This window comes from Phacochoerus africanus, chromosome 9 (genome assembly GCF_016906955.1).
Source record: "Phacochoerus africanus isolate WHEZ1 chromosome 9, ROS_Pafr_v1, whole genome shotgun sequence".
NCBI classification, from domain to species: Eukaryota; Metazoa; Chordata; class Mammalia; order Artiodactyla; family Suidae; genus Phacochoerus; species Phacochoerus africanus.
Window position 1 is genome coordinate 21527076 of NC_062552.1, and position 13109 is coordinate 21540184.

General features: G+C 41.0%; 4 non-coding genes across 4 annotated transcripts; all 4 read right to left on the reverse strand.

The window, feature by feature from the left end:
- Positions 1–1818: 1818 nt before the first annotated feature.
- On the reverse strand, positions 1819–1891 carry TRNAR-ACG (transfer RNA arginine (anticodon ACG)). Its single transcript has one exon. It is a non-coding gene; the product is annotated as a tRNA-Arg (tRNA).
- Positions 1892–2980: 1089 nt separating this feature from the next.
- On the reverse strand, positions 2981–3062 carry TRNAS-CGA (transfer RNA serine (anticodon CGA)). Its single transcript has one exon. It is a non-coding gene; the product is annotated as a tRNA-Ser (tRNA).
- A 3513-nt stretch (positions 3063–6575) lies between these two features.
- Positions 6576–6648, reverse strand: TRNAV-AAC (transfer RNA valine (anticodon AAC)). The gene has a single exon. It is a non-coding gene; the product is annotated as a tRNA-Val (tRNA).
- Positions 6649–9409: 2761 nt separating this feature from the next.
- TRNAT-AGU (transfer RNA threonine (anticodon AGU)) lies at positions 9410–9483 on the reverse strand. Its single transcript has one exon. It is a non-coding gene; the product is annotated as a tRNA-Thr (tRNA).
- Positions 9484–13109: the final 3626 nt, after the last annotated feature.

The window sequence follows — 13109 nt, forward strand, 5'->3', positions numbered from 1 at the left end:
AGTCTACAAAACAATAAGTGCTGGAGAGGGTGTGGAGAAAAAGGAACCCCAGTACACTGTTGATGGGATTGTAAATTGGTGCAACCACTGTGGAAAAACAGTATGGAGATTCCTCAGAAAACTAAAAATAGAATGACCATTTGATCCAGCAATCCCACTCCTGGGCATCTATCCAGAGAAAACCACGATTGGCAAGGACACATGTACTCTGATGTTCATTGCAGCACTATTTGCAATAGCCAAGACATGGAAACAACCTAAATGTCCATCAAGAGAGGAGTCGATCCAGAAGATGTGGTACATATACACAATGGAATATTTCTCAGCCATCAAAAGGAATGAAATACTGGTATTTTTAGCAACATGGATGGACATAGAAATTATCATGCTAAGTGAAGTCAGCCATACAATGAGACACCAACATCAAATGCTTTCACTGACATGTGGAATCTGAAAAAAGCACAGGCTGAACTTCTTTGCAGAACAGATGCTGATTCATAGACATTGAAAAACTTATGGTCTCCAGAGGAGACAGTTTTGGGGGTGGGGGAATGTGCTTGGGCTGTGGGACGGAAAGCCTGTGAAATTGGATTGTTACGAACATTATACAGCTACAGATGTGATAAATTCATTTGAGTAATAAAGAAAAATTTAAAAAAACGTTTCAGTCAAGAAAAGGAGGCAGGCTCATCGTGGCCAGTGACTTAGTTTAGAGCATAATCCTAATAGCAGCAAGACGCAGGATTTGTTACCATAGTATCTGTGCTTCGTTCTGTTTCCTTATCCTAGGCAGTTTCCAAGGTAAATGCCCGCTCCATGTGAGGTTGCCGCTTGGTTTCACGGAAAATCTTCTCTCCTTTTAGCAGTAAAGAGCCAGGAATGGAATGCTCTAGTTTCCACCTGTTCACAGCCCAACGGACTTGGGACCCTGGAGCCAGAGCGCGCTTCAGGCTTTGTGCATCTAAGAGAGCACGCTGGCAACTTTAATAAATTTACCTGCGATGCAGAGCGAGGAAATAAGCTACACATTCGGAAATCAACCCACGTATTGAGGTGCTCTTTTGGTTTATTTACAGGAATTTTCCTCTGCTTGGCAATGATTCTCAACCCAGCCTCTCTGCTGTGTCAAGACACGGAGAAATGAGGCACATCTGTTCAGAGTGGCCGCTCCAAAGCTTCCTTCGCACGTTTGCCTTACCGCCTCATTTTCTCCTGGGGTGTTTACCAAAATAAGTGGGGCGGAGGAGGGTTGGACTCTGTCTTGGTTCTCCAGTTTCCTCCCCAGCTCCTGCCTTTGTCCGGAAGATGGCTGGTTGGGGCTGGTGGGAGAGAGTGGCATTAGCTGAGATTCAGGGCCAAGCTCTGACCAAAGGGCCCAACTGAGGCAAAGAGCTTTTGCATCCCGCGTCCCCACAAGCTGATCCTTTCTTGACTCAACATTTCCCCAGGAGATGTGCCTTTTCTTTTTGCTGGTAGCCATGCGAGGAAAGAGCTGTGCAGGAGAGTCCCCTATGAGTGAAAACTCTTTTCAATGGGGAAAAATACTGATGGAGAAGATACTGGTAGGACATTTTTTTCCCCCATTTGTTTTTATTTAAAGCTTCTTTGATGTTAAAACTTTCCTTCAAATGGTCTTTTTCAGCCAATCGCCTTTATCAAGCTCAACGAAAGATGATAGGTAGGAAGAAAATCTTTCAGGATGGGTCCTTCGATGTTTCTGAGATGGAAAGTGAAAATACATTCGGTTAAAAATTACTTCAATATCCTTTTGAGAAAAGGACCTAGGGTAATGTGAAGGAAAAAGTGGGCTTATTTTACCGAGCCAGCCAGGAGTCGAACCTAGAATCTTCTGATCCGTAGTCAGACGCGTTATCCATTGCGCCACTGGCCCACACCCGTAAAAGGTTTTTCATATTATTATTTTCATTACGATCGCAGTTTATGCCAGCCAAAGAAATAATTAGGGTGTTTTGGTTGGTTGGTTGGTTGGTTTTAATTTAGCAAGGGATAAAAACCAGAAGAGACTGTATTGATTTTGGGAAAGCATGATTTCTTTTGTGATTTAGTTGCATAATGTACATTTATATAAAATGTTTTGTTTGAAAACAATGGAAACGTTTGTGCTCAATATGTAGTTGCTTTTGCTGCTTGAACTCATCTCTATGGACTCAATTCCCTCTGTTCCCTGTTTACTCACTCCATTTCACATTCTCTTATCCAGCTTCTATTAGTGCTTAGTATTGCTTTTTTCATTTCTTTTTTTCTTCTTCAGAATATTCATTTGCCCACAAAATGCAGTAAACACAAGATGCAATTAGGAGACAAGAATTCAGTAAAAGAATACACTTTAAGGTTCTCATTTGATGAAGAAACTTTGAAAAGAGGAATTCATTTACTAACATATAAAATTGGCTTAAAATGTACTTAGTCGTTCAAAGTTGGCAAAAGAGCTAAACACAAAAGCGCTTATAAAAGAGGCGAGGTTTTGTATGGATTAAAATGCAAGCTAAAGTCAGAAGTTAAAATATGTCCTCTCTGTGCCTCAATTTCCTCGTTGGTATAAAGTGCTACTCTTAAAGAAAGCTTGGCAAATGTGATGGATTATCTTAATTTTTATGACTCTCACCGGTCTCCGATGTCAGGACAAATATTGAAGACTGTTGCCTGGGAATGTTTTACGGGAGCTACTGGCTTTCTATGATCGCAAAGAGAAACTACCCCCTGAAACTCCAACTAATGTCTCTGTTCACTTTGCTGCTGTGGTCTCAAACATCTTCCCAACGTAGCCAGCATTTTTAAGCCCGGAGCTCGTGTACAGTAGGGAGGTTGGGCTCAGGAGGCTCACCGATGATCACACAACAAGAAGGAATGATGGAGGTCAAATCTGCCTGGCGTCCATCCTCTAAAAATTTAGGTTCTGCCACCTAAGGGATTTCTCTGTGAGAGCTTAAAAGGGGAAATCGCACCGGGCAAAAACTACCGCTGTGAGCAGGATTTGAACCTGCGCGGGGAAACCCCATTGGATTTCGAGTCCAACGCCTTAACCACTCGGCCATCACAGCCTCTCCTGATTGAGCTTCCACTGCTTAGGCTAAAGATAAGTACGCATCATTAAAACACAAGGTGGAAGAAAAGATAGGACCATTGGTTCCTGAATGTCCCCGAGAAAACCTTCTCCAACTCCAGGCTTGCATATTTCACTTAATGGTAATTTCAACTTTTCAAATATTGAAGAAAAAAAAAATCTTGACAACATTTTTTACTCCAATTATTCTTTCATTCCTCAGATGTGAGGGAATTTTCTTGTACCTTCAAAATGAAAAACTCACCGCCCCGACTGCTACCACCCTGGTGCAGGAAACATTCACCTCTAACATGGAATATTTCAAAAATCTTAAATGCGTTTCTTTTCTTCCACCATTTTTCATCCTTACAAAACATTCTGTGAAAAGCAATCAGAGAGATCCTTCTGAACTAGCAATCCTTCTAAAATACTTAATGGCAAGCTCTGGCCAAAACTCATCATCAATTCCTCATTTCATCAGAGGACATGCCAAAGTCCTCACTGAGCCTACTGGATTGTCTGTGATCTCATTTCTCTGGCTGTACTCCTTCTTGCCCACTCTGCTGCAGCTACTATTTGCCTTCTTGTTTTTCATAGTATATAACGGACACAGTGCTGTCTCAGAGCCTTTGCACTGACTGTTTGCACTGCTGGTAATGTTTGCTTTGATAAATGTGTGACTCAGTACCTTATCTACCTCAGATCTTTTCTCAAATATCACCTTGTCAGTGAAACTCCCTTCACTATAAACTCCCTTCATTCCAGTGCTTCTCCTCCCCATTCTCTGCTTTATTTTTCTCCATGTCACTCATGATCATTTAATGCACTATTTAACTAGCTTATTTATTTTGGACATTTTCTCTCTTCTCTATGATAGTGCAAACTCCAATGAGGGCAGAGATTTTTATCTGTATATTGCAAGGCTACCAGTACCTAGAGGACTGTCTGGTACATTGATGACATTCAATAAATATTTGTTGAAAATGAATGAAATGAGTTTTAATGTCCCATTTTGCAGACGAGAAAATGAGATCCAGAGAGGTTATTGAGTTTCCCAGGATCGCAGCATAATAAAACCAAGATTGAAACCCAGTGTTCAGCCTTCCAGCCAAAAGATCTTTCTACTCTTCCAGAGGTGCCTTAAGGGTTCGGGATGGAGTTGAGGGGGAGGATAATGAAGCAATCTTGGCTGACTTGGGGAAAGAGGGAGAACTATGAGGGACTGGGATGATTCAGAACAAACATCTTCTTCTGCAAGAACCATGTATTTGACTAGAACTTTTTTGATGCTCACGTACATGGGCAGAAATCTATGTGATTTGTCTTAGGGAAAACTGCCTCAGCATCAGGACTGTTGTTCATAACCATTCCCTTAAACGGAAAAATTCGACTCTCCTTTTGTCCTGAAAATGTCCAATTGTTCCTTATTAGTATGGAAAAATACCAACAGCAAGCGTATGTTTGCTAGAGTTATCTCTGGTTACTCTCCATGTCTTCTGAGACTATTCATATCTGGTTTTCTCTGCTTCTCCCTAAACTGGAAAAACCACTTTCATATTCTATACTCAGTTTCATCCTCTAAATATCCATGTCTTTCTACAGGCTCATACTTCTTTTAGAAAACTACAATAATGTGGAACACTTTAGTGTCAGACACTCATGGTACAAATACAGGCTCCAAACAGGGTAATCTTAAGCAAGTAATCTAACCTCACCACTCCTCAGCTTCTGCAATGATACAAGTAAAAGAGATTGCCAATAGCAATAGCACCTACCCCCTTAGGCTTGCTCCTTAGTTTATCTATGAAAAATCCACAACTACTTGATTTAATAGCTGGTAATAAATGGTAGCTATTTCTTTCCTGTTACAAGTTTCAACAACACAGCATGCGAAGGGATCAGAATATGCCACCCCAAATATGCCATTGCCATAAGGATGGTTTTGAAGGCAATGGAGAAAAAGCAAACACAGGAAAGGCTCTCTGTCTCCCTCTCTACCTAAAAGCGGGGCATAAATTTCCCTTTGTGAAGGTGTTCCCCTCCTCATCTCTGATACCAGAAGATGTGATACTCAAGAGTTGGCATTTTGGGTGGTTTTACATAATGTGTTGTTAAATATGACATCTACAATTGTAATATGTATCAGTCTCTTAAAGTGCTAGTTTCTGCCTCCTCTTGCCTTTATCCAGCCAAAAATACCCAGAACATGAGATATGGTGTGCCTTAACCTCTAAGGGAAAACCAATTAACTCCCCCCACCAATGAGTCTGAAAGAATTCACGTCAGAAAGACCTCAAAGACTCCTCCTTGTCCTCGATGGGGGCAAATTGAGGGCCTGAGTCCCATCCGGAGATACCAGTCTCTGTCGCCACCGTGTGGTCACTAAGTGCAGGCGCGAATGGTAACTGAGTTTAATGCCAGTCGATAGATAAGAGGAAATTATTTCGCTGAACTTGGGTCAGGAAAATAGAAGCACTCTCCTTCCAGGGTTACGTTCATTCCAAAAGAAAAACCTGTCCTCCCTAAGTGATTTTTAGCAAAAATATGCCAGGAACTACACACAAACAAGTCACCAAACCTTTCAATCCTTTCTTATGTCCGGGAAATCCCTCAAACTGCGCTAATACCTAACTGATTCCAGGAATGTCCCAGGACCTTACCTTTCATCCTCGATGGTCTCTGGCTGCAGGGCGCCGACTTGGGGCGGAGCTGGATGCCAGATGCTGTTTTAGAAGAACTTCGCCTTGATTCCGTTGAAGAGGAGGCTCCCGGAGACAAGCGAGGGCCTGAGTTCGCCCTGGGCCTGGGGTCTTGCATTTCCCCCTTTGGGGGACACCCACTGGAACTGAGTAACCTAAGATCAAGCCTCTCGGAGAAACTGTCCCAGAGGATCTTTCTGGCGGTGGTGGGAACCGAGGGAAGAGAGCCGGTCCGAACATGAACGTAAGGGTCTCCTTTCTTCAGGACAGATATTCGGGGAGTTCTTGAGGGCAGGAATCTCCTCTTATTTATCCCTCCACTCCCCGCCCTTCCCACAACGCTTCTTCTCCATCCACGCCTGATGACTTTGGAACTACTGTACGGTACTAATAGTCATAATAATAGCTAGACTCTTACTGTGCAGTCGCTGCTGTTTCGAAGTGGAAGCACTTTTCTTCCTCTGAAGTTCAGGAGAAAGTCACTTTGCAGAAAACCCACACGTCCGAGGGAGCCAGGGTCGCCTGCGCGGCGCAGGCGGGGTCCTGTGCAGTGATGTCTCCCCCGGTTGACACCAGTCGGGCCCTTCCCTTCTAGCGGGAAGACGCCGAGCGCAGCAGAGGCGCCCGCGACGCGAGCGGGCTGGGAAGGGGGGAAACTGCGAGTTAAGCGCAGGTGGCTGTGGCTTCGGGACAGCTTTTCATTTTAAACTCTTGGACTTCCAAAGGTCACATGTCCAGCTGTGTTCTTAAGTCTGGCTGGCTACAGATGTGCTAAAATCGAAAATGACTCGAAATAAAAAGGAAAGACAGGATGTTTCCGCCCGGTTTCGAACCGGGGACCTTTCGCGTGTTAGGCGAACGTGATAACCACTACACTACGGAAACCTCGCGCTGAAAACGCTTCAGAAAGGAGAATATAAATATTCCTTGATACCCTAGGTCTGACAATTTTTTGAAGTCAATGGTATTACATACCAGTAGAAATGCGTGTATCTACTGTGATGTAGATACGTTTGGTAATGTTCAGAGAAGCTGTTTAGAACAGCCAGAAAATTGGAAACTACCCTCATGCTCTTGAAGGCTCACCAAAACAAACACGGGCCAGCAAACAAGTCTCAATGCAATTTGAAGAATTAAAGTAATTAAAAAAATATTTTCTTACAGTAACAGAATTCAACTAGAAGTCAATAACAAAAAAGATAAGTAGAAAATAATAAGATACTGGGAAACTTAAGCATTACACTTCTAAATAAAGTACAAGTACAATGGAAATTAGAAAATATTTTGAACTGAAAGAATGAAAATACCACAGGCAATTAAAGCAATGTTTAGAGGGAAACATATAGGTTTGAATACATATGTTTGAAGAAGAAATGTTTAAGATTGGAAAACTTTAAGGAGGAAATGATATTTGTATTTTAAGCCAGAATTTTTGTCTGCTGCATTGAGAATGGCTTTTGATGTCAAGTCTTGAAGACAGGGAGAACAGGAGGAGGCTGTTGTGGATTGCGGTAAACAGATATTGAAGATCCAAATAAGAATCAATAAATGAACAGAAGGGAAAGATATCACTCATATGCAGAAGGTAAAATCAGGAAGACTTTGTGATGATTTGATTGGGGGGTGAGGCAGCAGAAGGAGTCATGTTTAACCACAGCTTTCCAGTGGGATTGATGATCAGTTGAGTTCATGTGTACTGTGCAAGTAATACTTATATGAAGTCCAGGTGGAAATGGAAATATGAGTTTGGAATTAGGGAGAGACCACTTTTCAGACATGAATATTTTGAAAGACAGATCAGGTCCAGAAACTGCACAGTGGAGCCAAGATGTAAATGTCCAGCCCTGGAAAGTGCCAAGTGTTTTCAATTTTTCTATGTTTTATTGTAGTTGGGGTACGAGACTCAGAGAACTTTAAACTCAACAATCTGTGGATGTTCAAGATGCCTAAGATGTTGCTTGTGTGGAATTGCAAACCCAGAGATGAAAGAATGATAACAGGAAACAAGGACAGTTGAATCCAGATCTTGTTGAGTCTGCAGAGTAACAATGTTTGGAAGTAGTTTTCCATAGTGTATTGTTAACATATTCACTTTGCACACCTAAAGTTCCCTGCTTGGGCATCAAGTGGAAACACTTCCTAATCATTTCTCTTTCTCCAACATTTTCCATCATTACCATGCCTTAACTTTTCACCTTTTTAAGGGTCATTCCATACAAATCAGTTCACCAAAGTTTACCCAGTGCCCAAGATGGGGGAACGAATACCTGGAATTGAAGAAGAACTACACAGCTGGCCTAGGACGATGTCAGACCTACATCAAGAGCACAAAATCCTGTTCATTTGAGGATTCCAAGCCAGAGAACTTTTAATGGGGGAGGAATTTTGAATGAAGAATAATTTAGGTCAAGGAAGAAATGGTATTTCAATTAAAGAGAAGACCCTTTAACAAAGACGCAATTGTGAATGTCCGTGATTTGTTTAAAACTGTCTTATAGAGAAACAATCTTTTCATTTAGTCCTACTTAGTACTGAACACTTCTGGAGGTATAGGCTATCACTGATTAGATTCAATTCTATTTTAAAAGTTTTCCTTAAAATGTCAGTCTTTTGATGTATTTGCATTCCTAGATGCTCAGCAAAGGAGTTATTAATCTTTTGGGACATGACAGTGAGAAGCAAGAAGCTACTTATGATGCAAGCATTGCCTATCGAAATCTGTGCATATTACTAAGTACTGAGGAATGGGCATTTGCAGAATCTGACAGATTTTTTTTTTTCAGATTACATCTTAGAATACCAAATGAAAGAGAGCAGGTAAAATAGAAAGACTTATGTTTTTAGGATTTGATGTCATTTTCAGAACCTTTATGTAAAAATCTGTCCAGAAAAGAGTCTGAGACTTCCAGTCTCAAAATGCTTTTTCATTTGCCTCTAAATTCTTTTTAGATGCTTTATATGTTTTGTTGCTAACCATTCTTCTTTTAAGATGACATCATCTTCTCCCTTTTCAAAAATTTCAGTGATGTCCTAGAGTCCAGAGTCACTGAAAAAGTAGAAGCACCTTTTTCAGTACTCAAAGTTCAATTAGTTTTTTTAGCTCTTTCTCTCCCTCCCCCCTTTAGAATAGGGCTAAGAGCAAAAATGCAAGAGAAAACGTCAGATTTACTGGAAGTGGTAAGTACCAAGAATGATTCAGCAGCAGAAGATTTAAACTCATCACCACTGACCATGAGTTTCTGCCTTCAGTGAACTATCCATTGTTTCTCCGAGATATTTGATAAATACTTCTTCAAATTACCTTGAAATTAGAAAAGACATTCGTCATTTACTGCTCCATTGTAAAAAATAAAAATAAAAAATTGAGTGCCAACTCCATTCTGAGTGGTAAATATATTGCAAGAACAATTAAATCTCTCAGTAATCAGGCAAATATAAAGGGTATCTTAAAAGGTAAGAGCCTAAAGCTGAATTTTCCTCACTTCATTCCAAACAGCTGGACAAACCTCAGGTAATCCTGCTTATCTCCTGTAAACAGAGGTTAAATCCTGAATATTGGAGGATCAGTTCAAGTTCGTTTAAACTCACTTGGCGGGGTACATCTGTCAGGTTAGACCGTAAAATTCACACCCTAGATGGACGGTACAGGCCCCGCTGGGATTCGAACCCAGGATCTCCTGTTTACTAGACAGGCGCTTTAACCAGCTAAGCCACGGAGCCCGACACGAGGATCCGCTCAGTTTCTTCATTGGTAAAGTGGAGATGTTAATTTCTAGTGCATAGTGTAATAATGAGAATTAAAATCATAATGTTTACCAAGTTATCTAGCAAAATGCCTGACAAATAGTAACTTAGTGATCCCCTGTCCATTTAGAAGAAACACTCCTATTTTAAGAGCCATTTTTAAAACCCAGAAATCAGATAGGTAAATTACTTCTGTGGGAGAGGAAAAAGTTTTCCTTGACCCTCCTAAGGCCCCTGGTTGGGTCTTAAACCTGAACTTACAGAGACAGATTAATGAGAGAAAAGCATAGAAATTTTATTGGATTTTTACATGTAGATGGGATTCTTCATCTACAAAGAACAAAGAAAAATGACCAGAGCAGGTAGATTTTTATCTTGTAGACAAAGAAACAATAAATGCATGAAGTGACAGGACAAAAGGGTTTACAGTAACCGGTTCGCTGGGTGATTAATAGTAAAACAAACAAACAAAAAACAAAAAAGAAAATTTGTCTTAATCAAAACCAAAAAAATGTTCTTTTGGACTCCTCTGTTCAATAAATCTTTGTCAAAGGAGGCAAGAATATACAACGGGAAAAAGTCTCTTCAGGAAGTGGTGCTGAGCAAAACTGGACAGCTGCATGTAAATCAGTGAAACTAGAACACACTCTCACACCAGGCACACAAAGAAACTCAAAATGGCTTAAAGACTTGGACATAAGACACCATAAAACTCCTAGAAGAGAACATAGGCAAAACATTCTCTGACATCAACTGTACAAATGTTTTCTTAAATCAGTCTCCCAAAGCGATAGAAATAAAAACAAAAATAAACCAATGGAACCTATTTTGCACAGCAAAGGAAACCATAAAAAAAAAAAAAAAAGACAACCTAAAGAATGGGAGAAAATAGTTGAAATGATGCAACAGACAGGAGCTTAATCTCCAAAATATACAAACAACTCAACAGCAAAAAACCCCCAAACAACCCAAATGAAAAAGGGCAGAAGACCTGAATAGACATTTCTCCAAAGAAGATGTACAGATGGCCAACAGGTACACGAAAAAATGCTCAACATTGCTAATTATTAGGGAAGTGCAAATCAAAACTACAATGGGGAACCACTTCACACCAGTCAGAATGGCCATCATTAATAAGTCTACAAATAACAAATGCTGTAGAGGGTATGCAGAAAAGTGAACCCTCCTACACTGTTGGTGGGAATATAAATTGATACGACTGCTATAGAAAACAGTGTGAAGGTACATTAGAAAACTAAATATAGAATTATCCTACGATGGAATTCCCGTCGTGGCGCAGTGGTTAACGAATCCGACTAGGAACCATGAGGTTGCAGGTTCGGTCCCTGCCCTTGCTCAGTGGGTTAACGATCCGGCGTTGCCGTGAGCTGTGGTGTAGGTTGCAGACGCGGCTCGGATCCCGCGTTGCTGTGGCTCTGGCGTAGGCTGGTGGCTACAGCTCCGATTCAACCCCTAGCCTGGGAACCTCCATATGCCGCAGGAGCGGTCCAAGAAATAGCAAAAAGACAAAAAAAAAAAAAATTATCCTACGATCCAGCAATCCCACTACTGAGCATATATCTGGACAAAATTTTCATTGAAAAATACACACATACCCCATGTTCATTGCAGCACTATTCACAATTCATGGAAACAACCTAAATGTCCATCGACAGATGAATGGATTAAGAAGATGTGGTATATATACACAATGGAATACTACTCAGCCATAAAAAAGAACAAAATAATGCCGTTTGCAGCAACATGGATGGAACTAGAGACTCTCATACTAAGTGAAGTAAGTCAGAAAAAGACAAATACCATAGGATACAGCTTATATCTGAAATCTAATATATGGCACAAATGTACCTATCCACAGAAAAGAAACAAACTCATGGACCTGGAGAACAGACTTGTGGTTGCCAAGGGGGAGGGAGAGGGAATGGGATGGACTGGGAGTTTGGGGTTAGTAATTGCAAACTATTGCATTTGGAGTGGATAAGATCCTGCTGTATAGCACATGGAACTATATCTAATCACTTGTGATGGAATGTGATGGAGGGTAATGTGAGAAAAAGAATATATATACATGTATAACGGTCACTTTGCTATACAGCAGAAATTGACACAACATTGTAAATCAACTATAATATATATATATAAAAAAAGAAAAATGTTCTTTTGGAAGAATAAATACCAGGAGTGGATTAAGACAGCTATCTTCTCTTAAGAAATTGTTCTAGCCTGGACACCACTGGATCCACTAGACTATAAATCTGGCAAGCGGGGGAGGATCAGAGACCTTTGTTGAACCCTTAAAAGAAAAAAATGAAATGACTTTCTATTAACTATCATTTTGTTATAACCATACCTGCTCTCTTCTTTGTTAGTGTGTTGAAGGAGAGGTTACTGGTTAAAAATTTGCACATGTTTGATACATGATTGCTAAAAGCACTGGGTTGCATCTGTCAAATCACCCTCCAGGATATCAGCACTTATTTCTTAACTTTAGAAATGTAGATTGCTGATGGCCTAAAACTGGTTTGGTCTCTGGTCACTGTCCTCAAGAGAAAAGAGGCACATGCTCAAAGTTACACTTGCCCCTGGGTGTGGCTCAACTCCAGCCTCAATTCAGAACATATGTAAAGGGCCATTTCAGGTTCAGATATTGCAGAGGGGTCAGGTGAGGCCTCTGTTATAACATGAAGTTCAACTTCTGACTCTTCCCAATTCTGCTTCTTTCACCCTCTCATTGCTGTTAATTCTAAGAATGCCCCCCCCCCCCCACTCTGTACACAAATCTCCATCTCAGTGTCTACTTCCTGGGGAACAACCTATGACAAAAGCAAGTGGGTGCGGCCTACTATCAAGGTAAGTCTGAATGTAGCCCAGGTTTTCAAGAATCACTTAACCATAGCAAGTACCCTTGTAAAACAAGAATGATAGCTACTACAATGAGGTTCTGCTCTACAAACGTTCGGAATTTTCAGCACAGACCAAAACAAATAAAGACTCCTGATTCAAAATATAAAGTTAGTGAAAGATGATAAAGGACCAAAGAATCATTGATATTTATGATATTAAAAGCAAAGGATTGAAATGGAAAGTTAGAGAATAAATGGCAAATTTAGCTAGTCAACGGATGTGATTCTCATTTCTAGGGGGGAAAAAGTGAATACCGGGTACCAAACACTTTAGCAGGGCATATCCAAAGGAAACTATGTAATGCATATAGATATATACGCACACATGTACATATAAATGGAGGGAGAGATTATAAAGAGGGCTTTTTAGATATACCCGGGTCAAATGACTTCTGAAAATACTATCCTTAACAGAAAGTCGTGGTGGGAGGGAGGGAAGAAGAACCAACAAAGAATGTAGAGGGTGACTCAGGAATTAGCTTCTTTACTGGCCGGCCCCTCCCTGGGTTGACACCTGCCCGCAGGTAGATCAGGCCGGAACTGGAAAGGGTGTACCTCGTTGTTATGCCTCACGAAGGTTTCCCGCCTCTTTCCATTGAGGTGCCGGATGTGGACCTCGACCCCTCCGGGTATCTCAGAGCCCAAAGTTGCTCTGCAGTCCAGGTAATGGACCTGACT